This window comes from Caloenas nicobarica, chromosome 1 (assembly GCF_036013445.1).
Source record: "Caloenas nicobarica isolate bCalNic1 chromosome 1, bCalNic1.hap1, whole genome shotgun sequence".
Classification (NCBI taxonomy): Eukaryota; Metazoa; Chordata; class Aves; order Columbiformes; family Columbidae; genus Caloenas; species Caloenas nicobarica.
This window is the reverse complement of record NC_088245.1, coordinates 206,288,082-206,303,127: the sequence shown is the minus strand read 5'-3', so window position 1 is coordinate 206,303,127 and position 15,046 is coordinate 206,288,082. Positions and strand designations below refer to the sequence as shown.

The following is a 15,046-nucleotide window of genomic DNA, read 5'->3' as shown; positions in this document are numbered from 1 at the left end:
GCTCATTTGCAGGGCTTTAAACTAGATTTGAAGGGGGATGGGGTTGTAGCTGGGCCTGCATCAGTGGGGCAGCACACTGGAATCAATAAAGACTGGGAGGCCCCCCAGGCCCCTAGGGTGAAATCGGTGTACTCGGCTCGCTCCCTGAAATGCCTGTACACCAATGCGCGCAGCATGGGGAATAAGCAGGAGGAGTTAGAAACCTGCGTTCGGTCAGGAGATTATGATCTGGTGGCAATTACAGAGACATGGTGGGACAGCTCACATGACTGGAATGTGGTCATGGATGGCTATGCCCTTTTCAGGAAAGACAGGCCAGCCAAGCGTGGTGGTGGAGTTGCTCTTTATGTGAGAGAGCAACTGCAATGTATAGAGTACTGTCCAGGTGCGGTTGAGGAGCGAGTTGAGAGTCTGTGGGTGAGAATTAAGGGGCAGGCTGGCAGGGGTGACACTGTTGTGGGAGTCTATTACAGGCCACCAGATCAGGGTGAGGAAGTTGATGAGGCCTTCTACGGGCAGCTGAGCGTGGCCTCACAGTCACAGGCTCTGGTTGTTATGGGGGATTTTAACTACCCTGATGTTTGCTGGAAGGACTACTCAGCCAGCCAGCCTCAGTCTAGGAGGTTCCTCCAGTGCATTGACGATAACTTTCTGATGCAAATGGTGGAGGAGCCGACTAGAAGAGGTGCGCTGCTGGATCTCGTCCTCGCTAACAAGGAGGGTCTGGTTGAAGCAGTAAAGGTGGGGGGCTGCCTTGGTTGCAGTGACCATGAGATGGTGGAGTTCAGAATCTCCTGTGGTGGGAGCAGAATACCGAGCAGAATTGCAACCCTGGACTTCAGCAGGGCCGACTTTGGCCTTTTCAAACAGTTGCTGGAGGAAATCCCGTGGGCAAGGCTGCTTGAGGGTAAAGGCGCCCAAGATAGTTGGTTAACTTTCAGGGACTGCTTCTACCAAGCTCAAGATCAGTGCATCCCGATGCGCAGGAAGTCAAGGAAGGGAGCCAGGAGACCTGCGTGGTTAAACAGGGAACTGCTGGGCAAACTCAAGTGGAAGAGGAGGGTTTACAAATCATGGAAGGAGGGGCTGGCGACTTGGGAAGAATATAAGGCTGTTGTCAGAGGATGTAGGGAGGCAACTAGGAAAGCTAAGGCCTCCTTAGAGTTAAACCTGGCGAGAGGGGTCAAGGACAACAGGAAGAGGTTCTTCAAATACATGGCAGATAAAACTAACACCAGAGGCAATGTAGGCCCACTGATGAACGGGGTGGGTGCCCTGGTGACAGAAGATACAGAGAAGGCAGAATTACTGAATGCCTTCTTTGTCTCTGTCTACTCTGCCGGAGGCTGTCCTGAGGAGCCCCGTACCCCTGAGGCCCCAGAGGAAGGCAGGGCAATGGAGGAGTCTGCCTCAGTTGATGAGGACTGGGTTAGGGAGCAATTAAGCAATCTGGACATCCATAAATCCATGGGTCCAGATGGGATGCACCCGAGGGTGCTGAGGGAGCTGGCTGAAGTCATTGCTGGACCGCTCTCCATCATCTTTGCCAAGTCTTGGGAAACGGGAGAGGTGCCTGAGGACTGGAGGAAAGCAAATATCACTCCGGTCTTCAAAAAGGGCAAGAAGGAGGACCCGGGCAACTATAGACCGGTCAGCCTCACCTCCATCCCTGGGAAAGTGATGGAACACCTTATCCTTGGTGCCATCTTAAGACATATCAAGGATAAGAGGGTCATCAGGGACAGTCAACATGGCTTCACCAAGGGGAAGTCGTGTTTGACCAACCTCATAGCCTTTTATGAAGACGTAACAAGGTGGATTGATGATGGCAGAGCAGTGGATGTGGTCTACCTCGACTTCAGCAAAGCATTTGACACCGTCTCCCACAGCATCCTCATGGCAAAACTGAGGAAGAGTGGACTGGATGATCGGGTAGTGAGGTGGACTGCAAACTGGCTGAAGGAGAGAAGCCAGAGAGTTGTGATCAATGGGGCGGAGTCTGGTTGGAGGCCTGTATCTAGTGGAGTGCCTCAAGGGTCAGTTCTGGGACCAATACTGTTCAATATATTCATCAATGACTTGGATGAGGGAATTGAGTGTACTATCAGCAAGTTTGCTGATGACACCAAGCTGGGAGGAGTGGCTGACACGCCAGAGGGCTGTGCTGCCATCCAGCGAGACCTGGACAGGCTAGAGAGTTGGGCGGGGAAAAATTTAATGAAATATAACAAGGGGAAATGTAGAGTCTTGCATCTGGGCAGGAACAACCCCAGGTTCCAGTACAGGTTGGGGAATGACCTATTAGAGAGCAGTGTAGGGGAAAGGGACCTGGGGGTCCTGGTGGACAGCAGGATGACCATGAGCCAGCACTGTGCCCTTGTGGCCAAGAAGGCCAATGGCATCCTGGGGTGTATTAGAAGGGGGGTGGTTAGTAGGTCCAGAGAGGTTCTCCTTCCCCTCTACTCTGCCCTGGTGAGACCTCATCTGGAATATTGTGTCCAGTTCTGGGCCCCTCAGTTCAAGAAGGACAGGGAACTGCTGGAGAGAGTCCAGCGCAGGGCCACAAAGATGATTAAGGGAGTGGAGCATCTCCCTTATGAGGAAAGGCTGAGGGAGCTGGGTCTCTTTAGCTTGGAGAAGAGGAGACTGAGGGGTGACCTCATTAATGTTTATAAATATATAAAGGGTGGGTGTCACGAGGATGGAGCTAGGCTCTTCTCGGTGACAACCAACAGTAAGACAAGGGGTAATGGGTCCAAGCTGGAACACAAGAGGTTCCACTTAAATGTGAGAAGAAACTTCTTCTCAGTGAGGGTGACGGAACACTGGAACAGGCTGCCCAGGGGGGTTGTGGATTCTCCTTCTCTGGAGACATTCAAAACCCGCCTGGACGCCTTCCTGTGTAACCTCACCTAAGTTTTCCTGCTCTGGCAGGGGGATTGGACTAGATGATCTTTTGAGGTCCCTTCCAATCCCTAACATTCTGTGATTCTGTGATTCTGTGATTCTGTGATTCTGTGAAAACGGCGCTGATATACACCCTGTGGGGTAACGCCTGCCCAGCCAACTCCTTAGCTAAACTAAAATGCTAGAAATAATAGGAACAAAGCTCCAAATAAGAAACAAAAGAAGAAAAAGGGTATTAAGGGACTCCATTTATATTAAAAAATCATTTCTCTTGTGTTTTCAGCTGCCTGAGTCTTTCAGAGAACACACACAAGTTCTCTGAAAGCACTCCTAGCACTAGTTGCACTGGAGCATAACACAGGATAAAGCGATCAGAGCTCAGCTGGATCTTATTTTCTATATAAATTTTGCTAGTCAACTGGGGATGATCCACTGGGAAGAAATGTACATTTTTTCCAAAGATCTAATCACATCTGAGGCTCCATTTCTTATAACATCTCTCAAAGGGCAATATCAAAACCTTAGCAGGAAATCATTTGAATGACTAGCAAATGAAATGAGCCATTAGATGTTGTTTTGCTCTTTTTTTTTTGGATACGTGACAAAATGTAATGCACACAAGTGTATGAAGAAGTGTATCAAAAGTTTTGTTGAATTTTACCATGCTGTGAGCAATTCTGTTATTTCTTCTTACATCTGAATTAGAGAAGTAATTCTTCAGAATTTAAGCCATGCCACTCCCTGAACATAAGTTACTATATATAACCTAGTCCGGGTAGTTTTCATTTACTCTTAATTAACAATTTCTTAGAAATATATATATTTGCTGACTTAGCACTAGCTCCTGAGTAGACTTCCCTTAAAATGTGTTGCAGGATTTTCTACTGGATCATCATCTCCATCTTTCAACTATCATGATGATATGAATGTAACGAAACACTAAATAGACATGTTTTTACATGACAGAAAGTCTGTTACTACTCAAGTCAACAGAAGAAGTATTCGCAGCCTTGAATGGGAGAGAACAACTTGAAAATGTTACTGCACTCCATTGATAACTATTTTCTAGAACAAAAGACCAGTGGTTTAACGTGATTTAGATCACATAGTTCCTCACACCATTGTGAGGAAATGGTTTGACATGTATTTTTCTGAAAAAGTGATTTTGCCAGTTCTTACAACTATAAACTGTCATTAGATAACTGTCTTTTGATTCTTCTAGTTACCAGCCACGACCTGGCATATAGCAATGCATTGATGTACCACCACAAATTCAGCAATACAAAGTAGTACAGAAATGATAAAAACCTCTTCATGCAGAAATGGCATGTGCTGGTACATATGTGTTGAGAAGTATGTGAGACTTTTAAAGAAACAATTTTTTGGATCAATGGAACGCTGCTTTATTTGGAAACTGCACTGAGAAAAAATAACAGGGCATAATTAGCATAATCCCCTCAACCTATTAAAAAGATGCAAACATCAAATAACAGAAATTATAAAAATGCCTTCCTTTAATTATAAATCTTTCCTTTTTCAAACCAGTCACAGCTAAGCTCAAGAGACACTCGGCTAACACAGTGCAAGCGAAATCCTTGAGGGAAAGCCCTGTGCCGTCAGGCTGGCACCAGCCACTTGGCAAAGCACAGCAAAGCATCACAGCTTTGGCTTTGAAAATGTGCGTGGGTGTCTGTGGCATTTTCCTTGAGGAAATGGCACTTACAGTGTGCTTAATGAATAAGGGAATATGTTAAATTCATGGGAAGAGGTAGTCCTTAAAACTGCTTCTTGCAATGAAGTGCACAAACTGCCCACTGACTTATTTTCATTTTATGTAACGCAAGGAGGCTTCTTGGAGGCTGTAGGTGTGCTAGTTATCAATGACAGTACCGTAAAATTATCACAGCAGCCATTTCAGCAAAATTCAAACCAGCTAATAATCTCTGAAACTCTTCCTCTCCCCAAAATCCCTCTTCAACACAGAAAAATGTGTCAGCAGCCCTCAGTAAATGCCACCTTCCACTGAGTCCTCTCTTGTCCAACATACGTAAAAACACAAATGTGCATATTTGGATGCACAGACCTTCCAGGCTCTCTCCCCAGCAGAGAAGCATTCTCTCTTACTCATGGGCATGGTATTTATTACAGCATAACTTAAAATTTTCTGTTGTCAGGTAAGTTACAAATCCAAGCAGCCACCCACTGTTTATCAGCTCCTACATACAGGACAGAGTCCTTTCAAATTACTAAAAACACAGTGATGCTTTGCACAAAGCATTGTCTAAATTTTCCTCTCTATAGATGGTCAAACACTTTAAATTAAAATCTGGTTTACATAGGATACTGAGATTTTAGGATTTAAAAAAAAGGTAAAAAACACACTCAAATGCTTAAAGTTTAGCGATGTGTGTGGGCACGTATATATAAATAAAATGCAGCACTTCATGCAAGTCGCAGTGGTGTTCTCTCGCATGCCCATCTCTTTTCCCAGTTAGTTGCCAGCTGGGCTGTATCTGCTGTGATTCAAGTGCTTTTTCTCTCCAGGAGAGAGTGAGACCACAGCATACTACGGCAAATACACCCTAAATTGGGAATCTAGCCATGAGAAGATAAAGCAAGCCAGAGACGTGCAAATCCTAAGAGGCAGCGGGGCGAGCATTTATAAGTGATATTTTTGGCTTTCAGACAGTATTTTTGACCACATTAGCTTTTGAGAAATAAACATTTCTCATGTAAAAGGTAAATCAACCTAAGAAAAAACCTGGGGGCTGGAGGGGGAGGAGTGGTGGAAGGGGTATCTTCTATTCATTTACCAAGCAATTTTATTGTTTATATTTCTCAAGGACAAACTTTTCATTCCCTGCTCTTTGCTTTGACTTTGCTGCCTCTTTGTCAAACCCATTAAAGGCATTGCATGCTTGCAAGAGTGCCTGTTATTTTTTTTTTATTTTCTGTTTCAGTTGCTCTAATAAAAGATATTACCTCTTCCTGCAAAACTTGCCCCTCATGGAATATTATTTCATTTTAGTGTACTTTGATCTAATCTGCTACAAGTGTCACAAACTATATAAACAAGAAGTATCATGATATCCTTTTGGAAACAAGCTCTGTCACTTTATGTCCATTCTGAGAAAAAAAAAAGTGCTTTAAATAAAGAAAAAGAGGAAGAACAAGAACATGCCTGAGCAGCTGAAATATGGGTTATAATGTCAGTGAAACAAAATACATGCTGCACCCAGCCCATCAGCTGCTGCCCTTCATACCAAAGTGCCATTTATTGCTGTCACAGCAATGTCACAGCAATGACTCTGTTCCGCGTAGCACAATGGGCAAGGCTGCAAACCCATTCACATTTTGGAAAGTGATTTCCAGCCTAAAAATTCCTTCCTACAGTCTCTCCTCACAGCAATTTAGTTAATACTGAGATAATTGAGTCATCTGTCTCATTAAGAAATGCCACGTTCCGCACGTAGCAACCATCATTCCAAATTTCACTCAAAATTTGGACGCACTCTAGCAATTCATTTACCTTGCAGCATCTTAAACTTTATAGAGTATTTACAGCATTTCTGCCTTGCTTTCTTTGGGAATTTCAAAGCCTGATAAAAATTTTAAAATTGGGTTTCAATTAAAAATTAGTCAACTGACACTCACAAAACGATGCCTTTATATCAAAAAATGGATTGCCCTGGCAGTTTGACTCCATTCCCATTAGGAACTTGCTCCCACATCTGTGTTTTGCACTGGGGTATCCACCTTTTTGAGATATGGGACCACTAGGTTCATAGTCCAGTACTGGACTACATTAAAACACAACACTACAATACAACAATTCTGCAGCTGTCATATACTCTTTTTTTTTTCCACAGGGATCCTATTTTTGCAGTCAATAACCATATGGTGACAGATTTTTTTTTTAATAACCTTTATGATTTAATGGCACAGATTTCCAGGGGAGGACTGGGGCAGAGAAGAGCTGTAGCTACAAGATGCACCTCTAGAATTCATGGATAAGAGACTGTATTTCCTTATAGAAAAACCCAAATTGTCCAGCTAGAGCTTGATGAATCAGAGAAACAATGCGTAAACAAAAGTCAAAGGACTGGATGGAGCTACACAAAGGTGTGTGTGGCACACCAATGGAAAGCTGGGTTGGAAGGGGCCATAGGAAAATCGTGTTAAAATTTGGGGTGCAGCATTTGCTTCACTTATTTTAATGCATCTTGGAATAGGAAGAGATTTTGGAATGACCAGTTGCTGTTTCAAGGAAGTCTGAAGTTTGGGGTAAGGATCCCTGGAAACATTCAAGATCAGGCTGGACAAGGCTCTGAACAACCCGATCTGGGTGAAGATGTCCCTGCTCATTGCAGGGGGTTGGACTAGATGAGCTTTGAAGGTCCTTTCCAACCCAAACTGTTCTATGATTTCATGACTTGCAGCTGGCAAAAGTGGTGGGTAAATACACTTACAGAATGAAGGAGAAAAAAATAATGCAATAAAGGAGACAGGATAGCTTCAGCACTAATATCATGCCAGCAAGGAACTATACAATATTAGATATGTAAATAGGGTGAAAATGTCATTTGATCATGTTTTTTTGATCCTGATGACATTTGCAATGTTGTGGGATATTAATTAAGCACTATCACTGTCCTGTGCTGAGCACAGAACAAATTCCAAGTAAATAACGTCCCCTCTCCTGACCAAGCTTAGACAAGGCACCTGTAGAATTAAGTAGACAGGTAGGCGAGACCAAGGAATATGGAGCAATACAAGGTAGCATGACAGGTAGTCTTCTGAATACCCCAGCAAGCACCAGTTCTGGTGGTCTTTATGGCAAAAGAGATCTATACTTTAAATTATACCACAGGCCAAATCGATGTAAAGCAAGCCCACTTCTGTATTTAAAAGGAACATTAGTGGAGAGGGTGCAGAAAGCAAAGAGCCAGACAAATGCAAGGTCTCAAAACCTGGACTTAGCACAACAGATCAAACAAACAGAAGGTTCAAAGGTGCCACACTCAATTTCTGTAAGTATTTGCACACAAAGAGGCAACAATGAAAATGCACACACATTTTGCAGTGGTGCTTCTTGCCGTTAAATGAAGGAGGAAAGGTGAAGAAAAAAAAAAAAGGAAAAAACCCACTAAATTATGACATCGTCAAAAAGTTGAGCTTCATTTGCACAAACAACACCTAAAGAGCCCACAGACATCCAAAGGTTGAAGTGGAAAAATCTGCACACTCATTTAACCCCAAGGTCTGGCTTTGACTTACGTTAACTTCTATGTAGAAATTATTCTAAGAAATTCTAAACCATCATGAGGAAGTTGGGAGTGCATAAAGATAACTGTCTGTTCTGATTGTAAAGTTTATAAATATCAACAGTTTCTACAGAAGTTTTCCCTATTTTTTTAGTGTTCCAAATCTGATTTTTTTTCCCTGAAAACTAGAGCATTTTTACAAAAAAAACCCACCTGGATTCCAAAAACAAACCTTCCAAATCTACTTTTAAGATATTTTAACTCACGATTGTTAGTTAAATTGTGGTAACTCATAATTCCAAGTCTGAAGTGTGTCTCCATTTTCTTTCTGTCCCTGAGGGAGAAGTTTCATTGAACTGGGAGAAAAGCAAGAAGATGTTTTGGTAGGGATTCTTCAACAAAATTTGAATGGCATCTCAAGGAGTCCACTATTTCCCCCAGGGAAGTGTAGGCATGCATGAAGAGCTGGCATTTTGATGTGAACTCTCCCATTTCTCTGGAAACCATCATGCACCTGAGATTGTTAAAGCTGCTCACGCAAAGGAACCCGAAAGTCCACTGAGACTTTGTATATTCATTACTTGAAACAACTGTGTTCCTCTGCACAGAAAGTAAAAGAATGGGAGTTTCCTAAGCATCCGTAAGTAAATATTGACAGAAAAATGCTGAAACTATGCCAAGATTGGGTAAATCACAGGTATCTTCAGAACAGCTACTCTGCCTTCTTCAATAGGCAAACACAGCATATAAATAGTGATTATAAATACAGAAATTTGCCTGGACATCCACTGAAATACATGTCCTGGAGCCTTTCTATCTTGTGACTCCATTTCCAAAGCACCTTTTGCTGTTTTCACTACATTCATTTAGATCCCATCAGCTGATACATGCTTATGTGCTCCACAGGCTTCATTCCTGTAGTTCATAAAGGTACTTAAAACATCTGAGGCAGGGCAAGGAATGCTTCAACCTTGTATTCTTGGATCAGTTCTTAACTACAGCAACATCCACACATCCTTTGTGTATTACATCCAAGGGTAAAAATAATTTACATCATTCAGCCATATAATTTTCTATAATTATTACATTATTAAGAAGAGCCTGGGATACACAAAAGGTGGAAGACTACAAATAACTGGATGCTTGAAGCAAGAACTCCTCCTCCAGAGGAGAAAATTTCTTCCAAGACAACCTTCTCACCTAAAAACCTTTTTTCCCTGTAGAGGTAAAACTCATTAACTGTTCAAATCAGAGTTGACTCAAATTATACTCTTTCTGACAGTAAGTCAGCTGGAGTTCAACTAATGTAAACCAATCCAGCTCTAACGTCAAAAATTCAGACGTGTTCATCTTCAGCATTAATTCTTTAAAAAGAGCAAAGGAGCTTTCAGCATCAAGCCAGGAAGCTAAATCTGTTCTCTCTCCTTTTCTCCATTCTCTTAATTTTGTCTTTTACTGAGATTGTTTGCAGTCATAAATCTAATAATTAATGAATGTTAATGGCAATAAAGAATAAAACAAGTATTTCTTATGGCACACTTTGGCTAATTATATTGTTAGGCATTTTAACCTCCCAGTAATGTAACAGTATTACTTTTATTACTAATGTCATATTATATAATAAAGAAACATGATTAAACCTTTTTAGCACTATATTCTGATATCTCCCTCAGAAGTGTAAGTAGGATTCACTGACAACGTAAGAATCAGTAGTAATAAAATCTAACAGGGGAAAATAACATCTATTTTCATCTCTGTCTTCTACTTCCAAAACTACACATCGATTTTTTCTGGAACAACTGACAGTACCACAACATTAACGCCTTTACAGCCTGCCAGGAATCTCATGGAATAACTAAACACAACAAAGTACATGTTACTATGGAATGCAAAAGGCCTAAATCAAACAGAGCTTGAGGTAAAAGCAAGAGTTGACCAACTCTTCATCACCAATGACTAAATATTTTTAAAGAAACCCAGTAGCAGTTACAGTGATCCTGGGACAACCTTGTCACACCCTGCGGGCAGACTTTGTAGTGTTATTATTCCTTCTTGTCATCTTCTGCTTCACACATTCTTCCAGTGTGAACCAAAATATACTAAGAATATAGTAGATACTGAGTGAATGATCCACTACTTCAATATTTCTGAAACTGTCCTTGGGGTTACTGAAAATAAAATATTGCTTCTTTGCTAGCTCCTACACTTGCTGATAAACTTCAGCTAAGTGCAGCAATGCACAGCGAGCCTTGGGATGCTTCAGGCTTTCTATAAACCAGGAGCTGCAAGAGCTTAACAAGGTCACGTACATACTACTAAACAATTTGACACACTCCCAGCCCAGCAAGTTTAGAGCAATCTTCCTTCAGAGCCCCTTAGAAGGTGAGCTTGCACTTCTTGTGAGCATGCAAAAAAAACTTAGTCAGCTTCCAAAATCTTAACAACTGCCTTAAATTTTTTTCTGTTGAAAAATAAGGAATCTGGGGTGTGTACTTCTTGCCATCTCAGGTTTTAGTCCATAGGGAGTTAAGCAACATACGTGTTTTCATAAATTTGCCATGTTCTGGAAAATTATTGTTTTTAACTGAAAAATGTTTTGCCCTTTTTTTTCTCTTTCCCTGAAGCTTCCTGCTCCAAATCTGGACCTTCCAGAAAAAGGACTGTGGCAATATCTGACAAAAAATCACATCATACCAAGTCAGATTCAAAATAAGAGACTCAGTACCTAAATGACCTGGTGACCGTTTATATCCTCATCTCTAATGGGAAGAATTAAGCAAAGACAGGTATTTTCTGATGAAACCTAGAGTTTACTAGGGTGATGCAGATTGGTACCCTGTGATCTGTCTGTTCTGGTTCTAGCTGCAGAGTTCCCACACACATCAACACCTCCTGCTGCGATGACATTTAGTAACCTCTAGGACAGAGGTCTCGGATTCAATGGGTGGTATTAAAGCGCTCCTATGGCATCCCCACAATAAATACCACGCTGCTCAGAATGGTGGACAAGGCTTGTGAACGTGTCTAGGATTATACGTAACTACACAGCAGGATGATGTCACTACAAGATAAAAATTCCCATAGATCGCAGACAGCAGCAATGTTTTAAACACAGTCCCACATCAATTTGTACCAGCAACACACTGCAACATAACAGCAGTGTTTTATTGCCTTAAGGCACGCAGTTCACCTTAACACCTCGAAGTGCTGTGTATTTGTTTTCCACAAAAACATGCTGTATGGCTTCAGAAGTCTATTATTTTGACATCATCAATATCACTTTCTGTCTCACACCCTGAAGTTTGTCTAGCGAATGAGACACATTGTCCTGATAAACTGCTGTGGTTTTTTTCACTGCTGTCAAGTGGTTGGACACCAGGCATGGCCTCTGGCCTCTGTTTTTCCCTCCAGAGGTGCCAGATGAAATGTCAGCTTTAAAACTAAACTAGCAGCAGTGCTTGGGGCAGCAGCAAGGACAGAGGAAGCATAAGGCTGATAGATGACAATGCTGAAGACAAAGCAGGCAGTAAGCGGGACAAAAAAACTTGCAAAACACCCTTTTGTATATACTAAACCAACAATTTTTTCAAAGTTGAAGGAGAAGCAGGTGACCACAGAGATATGAGAGAAGCAGAACAAAATAAGTGTTTAGAGGAGAGGCTAGTAAAAGGATCAGCTAATTATTAATAGCTAATCCACGGATCTCACTGTTCTGAGCTGTGCACAAGCCATCGCAGGGACTTCAGTGTTACTGTAGGATTTAAAGTTGCCATCCACCAGCTCAGCTGCAGTAACTGCCAGGCAGCCTCAGAAGAAGACACTCTGACTTGGAGATTTAGATTGGCTATTAGGAAAAAATTCTTCATGGAAAGGGTTGTCAGGCATTGAAACAGGCTGCCCAGGCAAGTGGTGGAGTCACTATCCCTGGAGGTGTTTAAAAGGCGTTTAGATGAGGGTCTTAGGGACATGGTTTAGTGTCAGAGTTAGGTTAGCTCATGGTTGGACTTGATGATCCTGAGGGTCTCTTTCAGCTGAAATGATTCTATGATTCTACAACTTAGCGCTGAGCCACAGGGCTAACCCAACCTGCAGGGCTTCATGTTTGCAATTACCATACATCAGCCACTGTAAACCCATCGTAACTCATGCGTTTAAGTCGTGACATCTTAATCGAGCTGTGGTCTACAGCCACAGGTTTCACATCTGTAATATGACAAAATAATTGCATTAAAAGTACGAACCACCCCAATGCCACAAAATGTTTTGTTAATACAACAGGTGCTGACTTAAGTAGTCACGTCAGCACAAGAACAGTAATTACATAATCACAAAGCCATACTTTAAGGAGGTAGACATGGCAAAAGATGGAAAAATCATGTTAAGGACCTTTACATGGGAAAAATCACAACTAATTGTCAATTAACTAAACTAGCTACCTCTGAGGTAGTGACATATATATCTAGACTCTCTTTACAATGAAGAGAAAAAGGCGTGATTGGGGCCTGGCTCATCTCGTCCTAAACTAAACACATGAACAGGTCAGAGGTCCAGAAAGGGAGCCATGGGAAGTATTGCCAGTGAAAGTATCTGCTACACAGGCATCTGTGGGCACATTACAGCAATACCCATGCCTGTGTGTCTCTGTTTTCTGTGATGAACATGAAATCTAAGCAAAACACAGTTATTAATACCACCACAACACAGATTAGAAAGGAAAGAGCTCAGATTTGTACTGGAAATTTGTCTAAAGGAATGCTGCTGCCTACATAACGGGAGAGAATATTGTGCCTTTATCCAAATCTGCTTCTGACAAGTGCAGGTTCTCAGCAAATCTAAGCTCAGATAGCACCATTCGATTTCAATGGAGTGAGAAATACATCACTTAGGGGCCTGGATTACTGTTTGGTGTGCAAAGGTCTCAGAGCTACTGTTTCTGAGGTTTCTTCCCCTCTTCCCTACTTTTTCTGTCCTGTGTTTTTCATTATTCAAATAATTCCTTTAAAAAGCAAATAGAAGTATTGCCTGAAAATCTACTAAATATCTGCTCCTATGCAAACAACTATTTCTAGAGTGGCTGCCTTTTTCAGAAGCCAGATCTTGCAGCTTCTTCTATTGGATATCTAAAATTATATGCACTGGGATATGGACAATAAATTACTTTCTGTTAACAGCAACCTCTCATCAGGAGCTGACAATTCTATTACCCCTTATCTTTTCTCTTGACATGCATTGCTTTTCCAGCCTACAAAACAAAGTCACTAAGGCCACGAGGTATTCTATTGAATTTGCAAAACATAAGACTTGGTGTCAGAGACTTGACCCAAAACATAACTTGCAGAATTGTTTTGCCAGCAGTGGTATCTCCCTCAAGTCCTTACAGCTAATGGCAGAAAATTGTTCCCTCACATCTCCCAAGTGCAGGCAGCAGAAGCTGAAGCCAGCACAAAGAAAAATGTCTCAAACTAACCAGTTCTTCTTTGCATTTCACAGCATATCTGCGCTTTTCTTGCATCCTTTTAAATTTAGGTTTGTAATCAAGTTTTCTGAAATAAATTGTTAACTCTCTTTGGTGTCAGGCATAATCTGTCAGGAATGTGAAAACGTGATAAAAAAAGAGAATCTGAATAAATAGGATAAAGGCTGAGAGAACAGGTCATGAAAAGAGCTCAAACGACAGTATGTCTCATAAAAACTCCTCCAGCCCAATATCCTGGCTGCAGAAGCAGCCATTAGAGCACACTTAAGAAAGATTATAAGGAATGTAGCAAATATAATAATCCTCCCTCAAACAGTCAGCGGATTAGAGACCATTAATTGTCACAGAGCTTAAGGGACTGAGTGAGAACAGGGCTCCACGGTACAGATGCAGCATAAAGGGCTTGAGTAAAATGCCTGCTTCTCAACAGCACATTTGACCCCGGAGAGATATCCCTGTTGAGCAAAACTCAGACCACGAATGGTCTCTGTAACGTGGCAGTGTCCTCAATCTCATACAGTCCTACCTAGGCAGACTTGCCTCTCAGTGGAGAATATATATACTGAGTTGGGAGAACGACATTTAAACGCTAACACAGAGTAATTCACACCACAGAGGCAATCACGAAACTTCAGAGATGCCACTTATTTTGGATAACTCATTTAGCACTTCTCCACCCCACTTATCCCAACAGCCTACTGTCCTCTCCCAGGTAGGAATGAAACTTAACAATAAAAGAGGCATCATACTGGGGCAGACCAGAGGATAACTAGGCCCATATTTCAAGCAAAAAAAGAAAATCAGGGTGATTATGGAGAATATGTGCATATGGTATTGCGCTCCCAACCTTTCTTATTAAAGTTTCAGCAACTTCCACGGCCAAGTATGCTGCCAGATCAATAAGTTCCACAGACGTTCATGCATTTATCCTCCCTGAACTGGTCTAATCCCTTTTAGGGCAACAAACTCATCTGACTCCGTTCCACAAAAGCACGAGCTGATACAAATTAACATGGAAAACATTGCTTCATAAGAAATGAACACAACGGTGTTGTGTATTTGTCTTCCTTAAAAGGAAATGCTGTGCTAAGCAAGAAGAAAGTCAGCCGACAAGGAATAATGACAACTATCACTTGAGTATACAACTGTCACAGGGAGCAGCAAATTCCCATTCTCCTCTGTGGGGAATCCTGGCTTACACCGCTGTCTGGAGGACATTCAAAGAGCAATGGAAGAGCATGGAAGAACATGAAAGCAACATGTAATCTCACTCTACCATAGGTCTTAATTAACCTGGCAGCCATGCAAACTGCTGGCATCAAAATCCCGTTATCTGGGAGCTGCACATTTCAGCATTTCTGCAGACACTGCCACGCACAGAGGCACTGCACTGCACAAG

The 15,046-nt window shown here is 42.0% G+C and overlaps 1 protein-coding gene across 4 annotated transcripts in view; it reads right to left on the bottom strand.

Annotated features, from left to right (window-relative positions):
- NOX4 (NADPH oxidase 4) overlaps positions 1 to 15,046 on the bottom strand; it is a 113,924-nt gene that overhangs the window by 49,131 nt on the left and 49,747 nt on the right. The window lies entirely within an intron of this gene.